Source organism: Diabrotica undecimpunctata, chromosome 6 (genome assembly GCF_040954645.1).
Source record: "Diabrotica undecimpunctata isolate CICGRU chromosome 6, icDiaUnde3, whole genome shotgun sequence".
In the NCBI taxonomy this organism is placed as follows: Eukaryota; Metazoa; Arthropoda; class Insecta; order Coleoptera; family Chrysomelidae; genus Diabrotica; species Diabrotica undecimpunctata.
Window position 1 is genome coordinate 136,896,960 of NC_092808.1, and position 15,421 is coordinate 136,912,380.

Here is a 15,421-nt window from a genome sequence, read left to right on the forward strand (position 1 = left end):
ATATTTCGATATTGATTAACGACAAATTATATCGATACTTTAACACTTTCCTATAATCATCCAATTGCGATTGCAGCAAATGTACATAAATATCTGCCAAGATTAATAAGTAAATCTGAATTTTTACATGCACACTTTTAATTTCATAAAGTGTAACGGAAATGGTATACAGGGTGTTTCAAAAAGGTATGTCATAAATTAAATCACGCATTCCGGGTACAATAATAAATTGATTGAATCCAACTTACCTTAGTACAAAAGTGTACACAAAAAAAGTTACAGCCCTTTGAAGTTACAAAATAAAAATTGTTTTTTTTTCATTATCTCCTAAACTACCTGACATTTTGTAATAAAAATGGACACGGTCTTTTCTTGTTCTGAAAGAATTTTTCATATAAAAGAAACAACAAAATCCAAGCGCACAGAAAAATTTTAAGGGGGGTGTGCAGCCCTAAATCCCCCCAAACTTTTAAGTTCGTTCAAATCAAATGAATTCTGTGGCATCATTATTTTAACACCATAATTTTAAAAAATTTTTGTCTCTTATCACACAAAAAATGTCTATAACTTCTATAAATACGATATTACAATAAATGTTCAAAGTGACCCCCATTTTCTTCAATACATATTCGGTATCGTTTTAATAAGGAAAACCGAATGCGTCGAAAAATCATATTTTTTCTGACGAAATTGATTTGCAGCTTCAATTATTCTAACCCTCAATTGTTATTTGTCCTCTGTTGTTACAGAATACACTTTGTCTTTCATTAACCCTTAAAAGCAAAAGTCTTAAGACCTGGACTTCCAAGTGGCCAAAAAAATAGGTGCGTCACGACCCCTTCCATTCCACCGACCAGGATATTGCCACCATATATGTAATGCGATGGAGCGCCATATTGTACAAACCACATATTTTGCCTTATTGCAATATTCACTTCTTCCAAATACTCTTGTAGATCGTTTGCCAAGAACTGCAAATACTTATTACCAAAATTAACATTTCGAGTGTTTTCCGTTAACAAACAATCGCAAAGTCCAATCCTTTTAGGAGTTTCGTTAAGGAGAATCGTTTAAGCAGCCGATCCTTCAAACGCCTCAAAACCCTTACGCGAAGAACATTTAGTTGAGCAGCTATTACCCTTGTACTTGTTCCAGGGGCTTCTTTAATGATTTCTAAAATGTCTTCATCAGTTGCATCCATTATTGGACGACCACTATTGCCAGCAACTTGCGGTTGGAATGTACCCGTTTCTCATAAACGACGATCAATTTTCAGAAATAATCGTCTATCAGGTGTATATCGATTGGGATTTATTCCCTGAAATGTGTAGGCCATTGTAATATCAAAATTTTTAATATTAATCTTATTCACACAATAAATGATAGCTTCAAATTATTGACTATTGTTGATGGAACTGTTTGTAATTATTGTATCCGTAGAAACTAATTGTAATTGGACTAAACTTGGAAAAAACTAGTTTTTCGAAAAAAAAGGGTCAAAAAAGTTTTAAAAATAATTTGTTAAACTAATGATGCCACAAAATTCATTTGATTTGAACGTACTCAAAGGTTTGAAGGGATTTAGAGCTGCACACTCGCCTTAAATTTTTTCTGTGCGCTTAGATTTTGTTGTTTCTTTTTTATGAAAGATGCTTTCAGAACAAGAAAGCAACGTGTCCATTTTTATTACAAAATGTCAAGTAGTTTAGGAGATAACGCAAAAAAACAATTTTTATTTTGTAACTTCAAAGGGCTGTAACTTTTTTTTGTGTACACTTTTGTACTGAGGTAAGTTGGATTCAATTAATTTATTTTTGTCCCCGGAATGCGTGATTTAATTTATGACATACCTTTTTGAAACACCCTGTATATTAAGCAAATAGTAGGAATATTTCTGCATTTTATAATCTCAAGCCAAACTAATAAAGTTTAATCGTAACTGTAATTGTTTTTAAAAAGTTATTTAAATTATTTGAAGTTTATTGTCATATATCTATCTCTTCTTATCAAAATTTAAAATGCTTTTTCTTTTGAACACTTTATATTTATTTTCTAAAGTCTTCGATAAAGATGTTTAAGTTAGGTTAATAAAAATATATGTAAATTAACTATTAACGACAGTCTGATTTTTACAAAATTAATATTAATTTTTGTAAAATACTTTTGCCCCAAAGAAATGCCTTTTTTGATAGAAAAACTTCAAGTTCCTCTTACTATTATCATTATAATTTTCAGGTTAAAATAAAAATCAATAATAGGTAGAACAAAACATTTTCTTTTATAGGGCTGAAATAGCACACATTCTGTGAATATAATATTGTCTCGTTTCTCTCCTCAATGGCATCACAGCCCAAATCGAGGCTTGAGCTCCTCCACACTATGCCTCCAACCTTGCCAGTCCCGAGCCAATCTTCTCCAGGTTCTCACGTTTAGCAAATTTTGCGCTAAACGTTCATCCTACCATTTCATCCTCCCACCTTTTTCATGGCCTTCCTTTCGGTCTTGCCCTCTGCATTTTTTCTCTTATACCAAGACTAAAGTGAGAACAAAAAATAAATCTCAAATAAGCCATAAATTGATGGGAATTGAAAAATCATGATATTTTACTCACTTAGTCACTGAAGCTGTACAATAATTATTTCTAGTACAAAAATAAGCAATAATATTAATATGCCTACTTATAAAAATTAATATGAAATTATTAATAAACCTTTCTTTAAGATATTTGATATTTTTAAAAAGGCTTCAATGCTTAAATTAACTTCATTATGAAAGATCACTATAAAAACTTGCTGACAGAGACAAGACAAGAATACCTAGCGACCTCCCCAACACAGTCAGTACATATACAAGGAGAGGAAGCGAGGGTAGACATCGAAACAGTAAGGAAGGCTGTAATGACCCTAAAGAATGGTAAATCCGTTGGACCTGAGGGAATCTATGCTGAAATGCTTAAGAATGGAACTCATAAACTATTTGAAATATTAACTTATGTGATCAATCAGTGTCTAAATGGACACCCAGTACCAGAACAATGGAGAATGGCATACATGTCCTCAATACACAAAAAGGGGGACAAAAGGAATTGTAATAATTATAGAGGCATATCGGTAACCAGCACCCTCAGCAGACTGTATGGACGAATTTTGAGAAATATGATCGAGGAAGAATATAAGCACAATGAAGAGGAAGAACAAAGCGGGTTCCGTGCAGGAAGATCGTGCACCGATAACGTATTTTGTCTTAAACAAATAATAGAAAAAAGATCGGCTAAGAATCTAGAAACTCATATTACTTTTGTAGACCTGCAAAAAGCATATGACAACATCCCCTTAACAAAACTGTGGACAACGTTGAAAAGATCTAACATCAACCACACATTGATAAATGCTGTACAAGAACTATATAGAGACTCAAAGGCACAGATAAAAACAGGAAAATATCTAACGGAAGAATTCCTGGTTACAAAAGGCTTGCGACAGGGATGCTGTATCTCACCAACCTTATTCAAGATATATGTTGCAGCGGCATTGGAAAGATGGAAAAGAAAGGTACATAGGATGGGTATAGAGCTTAGCAATGAATGTATATATACACTCCAGTTTGCTGATGACCAGGTAGTGCTAGCGACCGACAGGGAAGACATGCAGTACATGCTAAGAAAACTGATAGAAGAATATAACGACTGGGGAATGAATATCAATACAACAAAAACCAAATATCTTTGTATTGGAAACGAGTCAGATAACATAGACCTCGAAAACGGACATATTTCCTGCTGTCAGAGCTATGACTACTTGGGTGTTGCCTTTGACAATACAGAAACTGATACTGTGGAGTAAAGAGATAACGAAAGGAAGGAAATTTAATATATATGAGACCATGATTAAAACTACTCTTCTTTATGGCGCTGAAACATGGGGAATTAGTGAAAAGAACAAAAAGCGAATATAAGCAGTAGAGATGGATGCAATGAGAAGATCTTTAGGTATTTCCAGACGAGACCTAGTCAGAAATGATGTAATAAAACAACGTATGGGAATAGAAGGAAATATAACTCAAGATATAGAGAAGAAAAAATTAAGGTGGTATGGGCATGTTCAACGGATGCCAGCATCAAGACTCAAACCCAAAAGACCCAAAAAAGTAATAGAATGGCAACCGATAGGTCGACGGAAAAGAGGAAGACCCAGATTAGAATGGCAACACGGCGTAAACAAGTCCATGAGCGAAAGAAATTTAACAACAAACGACTGCGAAGATAGGAAGAGATGGTGTTTAGGTATCGGACAACGTCGAAAGACGTTCTAAACCGATGTGTATATATATATTAACTTCATTAACCCTTTTCTTGGTGACTCTGTATGGAACTGGAAACATAGTTAGACATATCAAGGCAAACGGAATAAGATGAGCAGGTCAAGTGGTACGATCATAGGATGACGGTGTTTTTTGAAATACCAGATGGTAGATGATCAGTAGGCCGACCGAGAAAAATGGGGAAGGATGATGTTGAAGCCGATTTATCTAGAATTGGGGTACAACAATGGGAAATAGAAGCGCAAGATCGTAGAGGATGGAGAGCGATAGTGGATGCGGCGAAGACTCACCCGAGTTGTAAAGCCAGTGTAGAAGAAGAAGAACTTCCCTTTTCAATTTTTTACTACAACGATAACTCGGTATATGTCCCGTTACGAAGCAAGTTCTAATTTGCAATGTGATACTAGCACCCGTCTCTACACCTTCGCCGCTCTAGCGACAAACCAACCAAACAGATAAAATAGTGTACACACATTTTCAAAGTCGCTCAATCTCGATCGTTCTTCTCTTTTATAGGTCTCCATAGTGGATACTTAACCACTCTTTCACTCGACTTACTAACGCAACATCTACCATCTACCAATTGATTATATTGTCTCAGATTTTTCACCTCTTGATGTACGCTCTAAAATTAATAATGCAGGATTATCTGATCATAAAGCAGTATGTACCAATTTTAGTACCCTTAACAAACAATCCTCGAAAACCCAACTTTAAGGTATGATTTTTTCCACTCAGAACTTTCGTAAATTTCAAAATTTGTGCTTGATTTCTGGGTGACACTTTCCCTCTCTGGACGTGGACTGTCATTTCAGTTATTTTTTAGATAGGCTTGTCTGTATTTTCAATAAAGCATTTCCTTTAATTGCAATTAAGTCAAAATATCACAAACCCTGGGCTACCAAGGGTATCTGCATGTCAGCCAAGAATATGCGTTCTCTACTGTACATCAAGAAATTTACTACCAACGTCTTTGTCACTGAATATCTCTCCAAGTAGAAAGGAACCTATTCATCAGAGATAAATTCCGATCATAATCCTGTTGATATTCAGCTATTTGAAGCTTATTCAATATTAGTCAGCTTCTCTCTGTTAGTCTTTTGGTAGCATTTAGACGACGATACTAGTACTCTGTATGTAATAATTACTAATAATCCTAGAGGTCTAATTACAGTCATATATAGTCAGAATATCTGTTATGGTTTCACATCCCAAGATTACTCATATGTCTTTCGAGATATCTAAACGGAAAGCTTTGCTATGTGGAGATTCTTTCCAGATGCACGTTACATGTAAATCGCTTATCTAATATTACTTCTAGATATTTGGCCTCATTTGTCACTTTGACCGATAGAGCGGTCTTTCAGATGTTATTAACATTCCGTCTCCTTGTAACATTGACTACTTCTATTTTGCTAGAATAACTCGAACAGAGTTATTTAAGCGTTAGTTTATCATCGTAAAAATTTTTACAAAAAAATAAACAATTTACTATCAATAACAGGTAGAAAAAAATACGAATTTTAGATATCTTGTTAAGCCAATCCTGGCAGCTTGGATAATGTGATAATTTCACAATAGGTTATGTGTGTTTAAGAATTTGTTTAATTTTATTTCTTTTGTCTGAATAACTTTTCTAATGAGACACATGAACGACGTATACTACGTGTATATAAAGTTTCATAAAATACATCTGTATTCATCTTTACCATTCAAAAGATTTGATGAAGCATGGGAATTTCACAAAAAATAGTAATTAATGAGTACATTAGTTAATTCTACGTTTTCTTTTCTACTGACCGATTTCTTGAACAGTAATCAAATTTCATTCTCACTTCTTAAGTTACAGTTTAACTCAGACGTACTTGTGAATGATTTTAAACAATAAATTTTATAAATTAATAAAGAAGTAGTGTTTGTGAAAATTTCCCACGAGGAGATTTGTTTCTTGAATTGAATTTGAGGCAACGTCTGCAGTCATGTATAATTTTTCTGGTAAATCAGAAGTAGAAATTATAATGAGTCGGGCCATTCATTCTCAGAGTTAGTGAGTCTCACAGGGCCATGAAGCCCTTAAGTAAGAAGTGGTTCTGGATCAATACCTCTTGTTAAAATATCAGCAGAATTGTCGGAGGTATTGAAGTATCTCCATTGTTTAGGATTAGTTAAGCATTGTATTTATGATATTCCGTTGGCTAAAAAAAGTTTTAATAAGAGAGGAGAAGTGTTGAAAAAAGAAAGTTCAATTGTGGAGTCGCATGAGTGATACATGTTATCTACACTGTATCTAAGTAAAGTTTTAATTTTGGCATTACGTTCACTTAGTAAAACAACACTGGGTAGTTTAAGTCTCAGTATGATGCCGCCAGAAGTTTTGTAGTGGTAGAGGAATCTTTCTTGGTTGGGGCCAATTGACACGTACTCAAGTTTGATGTATTTATTTATAAAGTCATGATATTGTCGTTTCAGATCGGGATTTTGCTTCAGTTTCTTTTTCCAAGTTTCACAAGTTCAGAAATTGTTTGGTATCATTAGCTTTTATAGGAAGTGTGTTTGGGAGTAATAGATAGAGTAAGTTTACCGTCAGTGTTTTGGAAAGTTGTCTCGTTAATATAAGTCTCGCAGAATTTGTTTTCATCTAAAAGATAGTTAGTTTTCGGACATTCTTCCAACTCCCAGAATTTAGTAATTTAGTTGTAGAAACAGGACCTGAAATATTTGAACCTAGTTTTTTTGTGTAGAATGGGACGATACTTGGTTCTCAGTTTAAATTGACTACTGCACAATAAGTCCCAAAACGTGTCTGCAACAGTAAGTAAGTGAATATTGAAAGTTGGAAGGTTGGTAGAAATTCTTGTCTGCAAGTGTAATGTGTTATGGAATATTTAAAGTAGCAGGATCAAATGTACAGACACTTTGTTTTGAGTAATTGTAAAATACTGTACGAACAACATAGGCAACAAAAATATGTAGAAAATAAAAAACAAAGATGAAAAAATAACTACTAATAAAAGCAAAATCCTTGAGATAATCGAATCCTTTTATCGCGAAATTTATAAAAGCACCGTCGAACGGCAAGATCATTATCATCACCAGTGGCAGTACAGCTCGTTATGAGTCAAAGCCTTTTTCAGAACAATCTTCCATTCGCCCCTGTCTCTGGCAACTCTTCTCTATGCTTTAATTCCGATGGATTTTAGATCATCCTCTATGTTATCTTGATACCTAAGTTTTGGTCTTCCTCTGGCTCGTCTTCCCACTGGTCCTCTTCGGTTGAAAATTTTTCTGATCGTTACATCTTCATCTCGCCTAATTATATACCATATCCATCGAAGTCGTGCTAATTTAATACATTTTACAACGTCACGTTCCCCAAAACTTCTGTATAACTCAAAGTTGTAGCGCCTATGCCACGAACCCTGTTCTTGGACTCCTCCATATATTTGCCTTAGAATTTTTCTCTCGAAACGTTTAAGCAATTCTTGGTATTTCTGTGTAAGTGACCACGTTTTTGACCCGTATGTTAACACCGGCCTTATTAGTGTTTTATATATGGTAACTTTAATTTTTCTGGGTAGTTTTGGGGCCATCTGTTGCCTCAAGCCATAATAGCACTTATTGGCAAGCACTATTCTTCTTTTAATTTCTTCGCTGACATTGTTGTCTTTGGTCAGCAGCGAGCCCAGGTAGACGAATGTGTTCACACCTTCCAGTTCCAGATCATCAATTATTAATAGTCTAGGTATCTGGTTGCCTGATCTAATACAATACATATACTTGGTTTTCTGTGCGTTTATTTTTAATCCCATTCTCAGTGCAGATGCCTTTAGTGATCGAAATGCTTCGATCAGAGATTCCGTATACCTAGCAATAATGTCTATGTCATCTGCTTATCCGACCACTTGTACAGGTTTATTAAAGATGGTTCCATTCGTATTAATATGGCACTCTCGAATTACTTTTTCTAGTGTAAGGTTAAATAAGTGATACGACAGTCCATCTCCCGGTATCAGTCCATTTTTAAAATGGAAGGGTCTTAAAAAGTCGTTTTGGATTCTGACTACACTCTCTACGCCTGTGAGTGTAAGTTCCGTTAGTTGAACAAGATGAAGCGGCATTTGAAATTCCACCATAGCCTGTAAAAGTTTTTATCTGCTGACTGAGTCGTATGCGGCTTTGAAATCCACGAATATGTGATGGGTGTCGACTCCGAACTTAAGCGTTTGCTCAAGAATCTGCCTGGCTGTGAAGATTTAATCCGTTGTTGATTTATTGGGTCGGAAACCGCACTGGTAGTTCCCAACTATTTGTATAGCATAGGGAATTAATCTTTTGTACAATACGTTGGAGAATATTTTATATGCCATGTTAAGTAGGGTGATGCCTCTATAATTATCACACACCATCATATCTCCCTTTTTGTGTCTGCGGGCATTTCCTCCGTTGCCAGATTTCGGTTACTAATTAATGCATGTGTTTAAGAAGGGTGTCACCAACATTTTTAAAGAGTTCGGCAGGAAGATTGTCCAAACCGGGAGCTTTGTTATTTTTTAGTTTTGAAATGGCTTTTCTAATTTCTTCTTCGGTGGGGGATAGCTCTGGAGCGTTTTCATCCATCTTTAACGGCAAGATCAGCCCCTGCCTAAAATCACAAACCGGGGATCAGAAATAATGCCAGATAGAACTCCATACGAAATTAAAACGGCGCTTTTAGAAATGAAAAATAACAAACTTCCTGGCGATGACAGAATAGTGATCGAAGCGATCAAACTAGGCGAAAATAAAATTATTCTGGCTTTGGCCAAGCTTTTCACCGAATGCACCTACCAAGGAAAAACTCCTTCTCATTGGAACAATGCAGTCATTATTTTATTATACAAGCAAGGGATCTACAAAACTACCGTCGTATCAGTTTGCTTTCACACAATGTGACACACAATGTGTTCACACAATGTTTTTTCACACAAAAACTTTTTACAAAAATTATCAAAAAAAGACCAGACGCTATATTAGACTTCTATCAGCCTAGAGCACAAGCTGGATTTAGATGGAGATACAGCACTAACGACCACTTACTAATAATAAAAACCTGATAGAGAAGTCTGTAGAATACATCAAACCATTGACACTGATATTTGTAGACTACGAGAAAGCATTCGATACCATAAGCTATCAGAAAATGTTAAAAGCATTGAGAGAATCTTGAATAGACCATCGTTACACTAACATAATTAAATATATTTACTACAATGCCCCCGAGGCTTTGGTTAGGCTTCTTAACATTTTACGTGTTTTATGAGTGCCGAGGAGTTGGCCCGGTGCCTCAACCCCCAACCTGGAGGGCCAGGGTTTTACATCAGAGTATCCTTCTCCTATGCGAGTTGCTTCCACTACAGCTAGAGAGTCTCACCTACCCTTCGATTTTAAACAAGCCCTAAAATCGGGGGCTGCCATTTCCGTCCTCCAGACCGTTGTGAAGACCTTCTTCTCCGCCCTGAATGCCGTTGTGGACTTACTAGCAACAGAAATGGACTTCTGGAGAAGAGCAGCAGGAAAATCAAGAAGAGATCGGATACCAAATGAGAGAATACGTGAAATGATGGGAGTCAAGCATACAATAGTTGATGACATAAAAACAAAACAGTTAATATGGTACGGCCATGTACAGAGAATGCCAGATGACAGGATTCCAAAACAGATTTTGACGTGGACACCACAAGGGAGAAGGAAAAGAGGAAGGCCGAGAAAAAGCTGGAGAGAGGGAATTGAAAAAGAACTAGAGGAAAGAGAAATCCCTCCAGGCCTATGGCTGAATAGAGAAGAATGGCGGTTAGGAGTCGGAAGGCGTCGGAGAACGCTGTAAACCGATAGTAGTAGTAGTAGTACTACAATGCCACAGCTAGCGTAAGACTGAACAAAAAAAAAATTCTGTATATAGCGAGGAGTTTGAACACACTCCAAAGCTATTGCTATGGAGCAGTGGACTCATACAGGTTAATGATAATAATGATAAAAATATTGTATAACCTTTGACTAATAAAGTTTGACTGACTAGCGCTATCAAGAAAAACTCTGCAATCCATTGCAATCCATTGCAGAGTTTTAGATAGATTGCCATTTTAGATAGATTTTGGCAGTAAACAGGACAATTTGTGATTTGACAGGGGAATGACACGTTAAAGCAGAATGGTTAAAATAAGTCTGTTTAACTTGGGGGATGTCAGCAGGAATGTCAGCACCTACAGAAGTTTGTGTAACGGAAGGATTATTTTAAAAATGTAACAGTGTGTATTTTACCACATTTTCTTCATACAGAAGAGTGAAAATTTTTCGTAAAATAATTTTTGTTGAGACAATAAGCAACGTTTAAGATATAGCAAACCTTAAGCCGCAGTTAAGCGTTCAGAAGGTGTTACTTTTGGAAAGTTTTACAAGAGTAAATATTGTGTTGGTTGTTAAATAAAATGCATTTTTTAATGTGCTGGTAAGAGAAGATTTTGTTTTTCCCCTTTGTTTAAAGTTCTGCAATAACTTACAGACTGTTTGGTTTTAGTGTCTAAGATTGTAACTGGAACATTCGACATTTACTTTCCAAAAATTTAGTTAAGTGAGAGAGGGTGTGAATTTCGTTTTCATTAATTTTGTTTTCCAAGGAGTATCTAGTAGCCTCATCAAATTTGCTGGTCAATAAGTATATAAGATGTATAAGATATAATGTTATCCCAGTGTTTGGTAGGACTTTCCGAAACTTTCAAAGCATTTAAGCGTTTTTGTAATCCATTCCAAAGGGACCTAAGATCCGTGTATGATTCGGTTATACTGGAAATTGATTATAACTTATCTATAATATTATTTACATGATTCATGATTTAACCCTTAACTTGGCAACGTATGTTATAATATACATAATATTTCAAATTTTTTATGTGACAATCAATAGTATTTGAAACCCAGTTCTTGGCACTGTATAGTTGAGTATACACTATCGTAAGTAGCTGAGTGGAAATCAGCCCGAAAATTCTTAATTTCGCGCATTTAGTTCTGATGGTATGGATACAGTCTCGACAAAATGGCTGAGCATGCGTGTTGTTCCAACCAACAAATGGTAAGTGTTTTTATTAGTTTATTATTTTTCATTGTACAGTGCTAATTTTTGGGAACTTATTTTTGAAACATTATACCGGTTATGTATATACAAATTTTTGGTGTAATGTAAATATTTTTTCAGGAAATCGATTCAAAACTTTATGTATTGTATAGTATACACCGCCCGATATGGCTTATTTGACATTAATTTTTTTTTAGACTAAAACAAGGAGAATTTATAGAATAATGACTCTTTTGCCTCCAGTTGGTGCTGAAAGCGACCCAGAGAATAGTGGTGATGACGAACAAGAGGTATTATCTCGTAATTTATTTGAAAAAATCCACAGAAGACACAGATGATGAAGAAAATATACCTTCTGAAGAAGATATATAAGAAGCTGTAGAAATATTATCTGTTTCAGTCAGTAAAGGAGGACTAGCAGCAGCTACTCCTTCAGTAGTGCCACAATTTTCTCCAGTAGTGATATTGTTCTCCATTTTCTAGTGTATGGTGCAATGGACAGGTGCAGAAATTGCAAGAAGGGACAAACTGCCATATTTTGTAACAAGTGTAATATTAGACTATGTTTAGTGCAGAGCAGGAATTGTTTTATGGATGTTCACAATAATAAATAAATATTTTTGATTAAATTTTGATAGTTCTTATTCATATTCCTTGTCCTTCATAATTTGGCAATGTATGATATGCTATACAGACCTATTTTTCGGTCTATTTGGCGATGTATACTCTGGTATACAATCCAAATTTTTGACATATAGATATCATGTATTTTTTTTTGTTGTTATAGAATATTTGTATGATGCCCAAACAGCAAACATACCAATTTTCAGATTTTTAGATTCAAAATTAACCTTTTGCCAAGTTAAGGGTTAAAGTCATCATCATATAGATATTTCTAATTGGCGGTTTATCTGCCGCTACCTGTCTATAGCTGTTTCATAGACGATAAGAGGGCGCTTGATAAAATCCGTCATAAACTGCTTATTGAAAGCAAAACAAAAAGACTACAATGATCTTCAGATCATAAAAAAATCTCTATTATAAAAAAACATTACCAAAATGTTCATACGCGTTCTTGTTTGTTGCCTACTATACAACATGCATTTAAAGAGCATCGTTTCTACAGTTTTACCAATAAAGTTGGTCATTGTCTACGTCCTCGTCGCCGTTATTTATAAATTTAATTTTGTTGACTAGACTATTGCGTTGAAATTCAATTTTGTCGATTCTGTGCGACATAAAAACTTTGACTATTTAAATAAGATAATGAACTTACTAGACTGGGCAAGAGAGTAAAACTGACGCATTAGGTTAGTAGGTCTTTGATTTCTATTTAAAATTTCCTTTCGTCTATACTGGTATATGCAAACCTAGTGTAAAAGTGGAACTAAATGAATATTGATAATAATCTAATTACATTAATTTTTAACGATATCTCGTTAAATTAATCGAAAAAAAATAATCTAGTTTAATTATATATATTATATATATATATATATATATATATATATATATATATATATATATATATATATATATATATATATATATTTATATATATTACATGAATGCAAAAAAATCGACTCAAAATTATTTTGCGAAAGTATGTCTCCTCTTTCTATCTAAAAAGTGTAAATTTAAAAATATTTAGTGTACAATTATTAACCTCACTATTGAGTTTGAAAAATGTTTTGTTTTTTGTTAAATCGGGTAGATAGATAGATAGATAGATAGATAGTTTATTTGACTGTAAGTTACAACAAGGTTTACAGCAAGTCAAAACTAAAGTTATAAATATAAATTTTAAATAATTACAAAGTATAATATAAATCACTATAAAGTCATTACAAAAAAATGAAAACAATACACAAAAATATTTAAAACATTAAAATATATACATATAAAACGTACAATATGGACATCATAATATAATAAAAATAATATTAAATTTGGTTATGTTGCAGCTTGGGCATTCACAGATACACTCTGGTAATATTCACCTAATGTATAAGGACACATGGTCACTAGGTACTCTTTGACTTGGTTTTTAAAAGCTGTAGTTGAATGAATGTTTTTAAATTTTTGAGGAAGTTGATTATACAGTAGTAAACCAGAGACAGTAGATGACTTCCTACTTATTTCTAAATGTCGATAGGGTACTACAAACTGTCTCTTATTTCTTGTGTTGTGTGAGTGAATATCACTGTTACATAAAAAAGTTCTTTTATTTTTATGAATTAGTATCAATAATTCCAAAATGTAAATTCCATACACTGTTAATATATTTAAATCTCTAAATAGGTTTTTACAAGACCAACCATACGGAACACCTGCAATACATCTGACAATACGCTTTTGGGCCTTAAAAACGTCCTTTATACTAGAAGAGCCACCCCAGACAGTTATACCGTAACTCATTGTCGATTGTACCTCAGCAAAATAAAAAAGACGAAGGTGTTGCAGACTAAGTATTCTACCCAAATTTCTCAATTGATAACATTTAGAATTGAGTTTTTTACATACATTCCAACAATGAGTCTTAAAAGATAAATGAGAGTCGAAAGTCACTCCTAAAAACTTCACATCACTACAACTCAAAATACCCTCACCATTGATGGAAATACTTAAATTTGGTTTAGTAGAATTTGAACGAGATGTAAATGATAAAAATTTAGTTTTGTGAACATTAAACAGGAGCGACTGATTACTGGACCAATCAGAGAAGGTCTTCAGTGAGTTTGTTATTTTATCTTGTAAAAAATTTATGTCTTTATCGCGATATAGCATTGTTGAGTCATCAGCATAAACTGATACAAATGCATCAGACATTACATTTGGTAGTTCATTAATATACAAAATAAATAATATCGGGCCCAATATGGAGCCTTGTGGTACCCCATTTTTATTAACAATCGGATCAGACATTGAAATCTTGAAGTTATTTTTCACTATAACTATTTGATGCCGGTCTTTCAGATAGGAACCAAACCAACTATGGGCAACTCCCCTAACACCATATCTGTACAATCTATCGAGGAGTACATCGTGTTGCACACAATCAAAAGCACGACTGAGGTCACAAAAAATGGCAGTTGGATTTTCACTGTTTTCAATAGAGATTAACACTTCCTCATAGAAACTGTTAATGGCTGTGGAAGTAGAAAATTTATTTCGAAATCCATGTTGATGCTTTGTGATAATTTGGTTGATATCTAAAAATAATAAAAGTTGTTTTAGCATTGCATATTCAATAATCTTAGATATCACAGATGGAACAGACAATGGTCGAAAATTTGACATTAATTCAGGATCACCTTGTTTTAATACCGGTGAAATGATAGAAGTTTTCAGCAAACTGGGAAAAACACCAGCATTAAAAGAAGCATTTATAATGTGAGCAAGTGGTGTCAAAATCTGAGACGCAATTTTCTTAATAACTATACCTGATATTTCATCAAAACCACACGATGGTTTGTTTTTAATTTTATATTTTATTATGTCTAAGATATCTTCCTCTGTTACATAGGATATGAACAAACTATTTTGATTAAAATCGTTGGAATGCTGAAAATTTAAATCTGATTGAATTATTTTACTAATTATATCTATTGGTGCATCTATAAAGTAATCATTAAATTTGTTACATATTATATCTGAATCTGTAATCCTAGTATCATCTATTTTTAGACAGATATTTTTGTGATTTTTTTGTTTTCTATTAAGTTCATTTGTAACAGCCCATGTGGTTTTGTTTTTATTAGAGGATTCAGAGATTTTGTTAAAATAAAACTGACCCTTTGTGGCCTCAACAAGAACTTTGTGCTGATATTTTTTTTGCCTGTATAGAGTTTTTAGGTCAGGGTATGCCTTGCTCAAAATATACAAATCCTTCAGACTTTCTGAAGAAGATTTTACTTCTTGTGTGACCCATGTTTTTTTATTTGGTTTTGGTAATGTTTGGTTTTTCTAATAGGACAACTAATATTGAAATAG

General features: G+C 34.0%; 1 protein-coding gene across 3 annotated transcripts in view; it reads left to right on the top strand.

Moving 5' to 3' along the window:
- Positions 1–15,421, top strand: part of Osi24 (Protein) — a 146,715-nt gene that overhangs the window by 3,684 nt on the left and 127,610 nt on the right. The gene's annotated exons all lie outside the window — the stretch shown is intronic.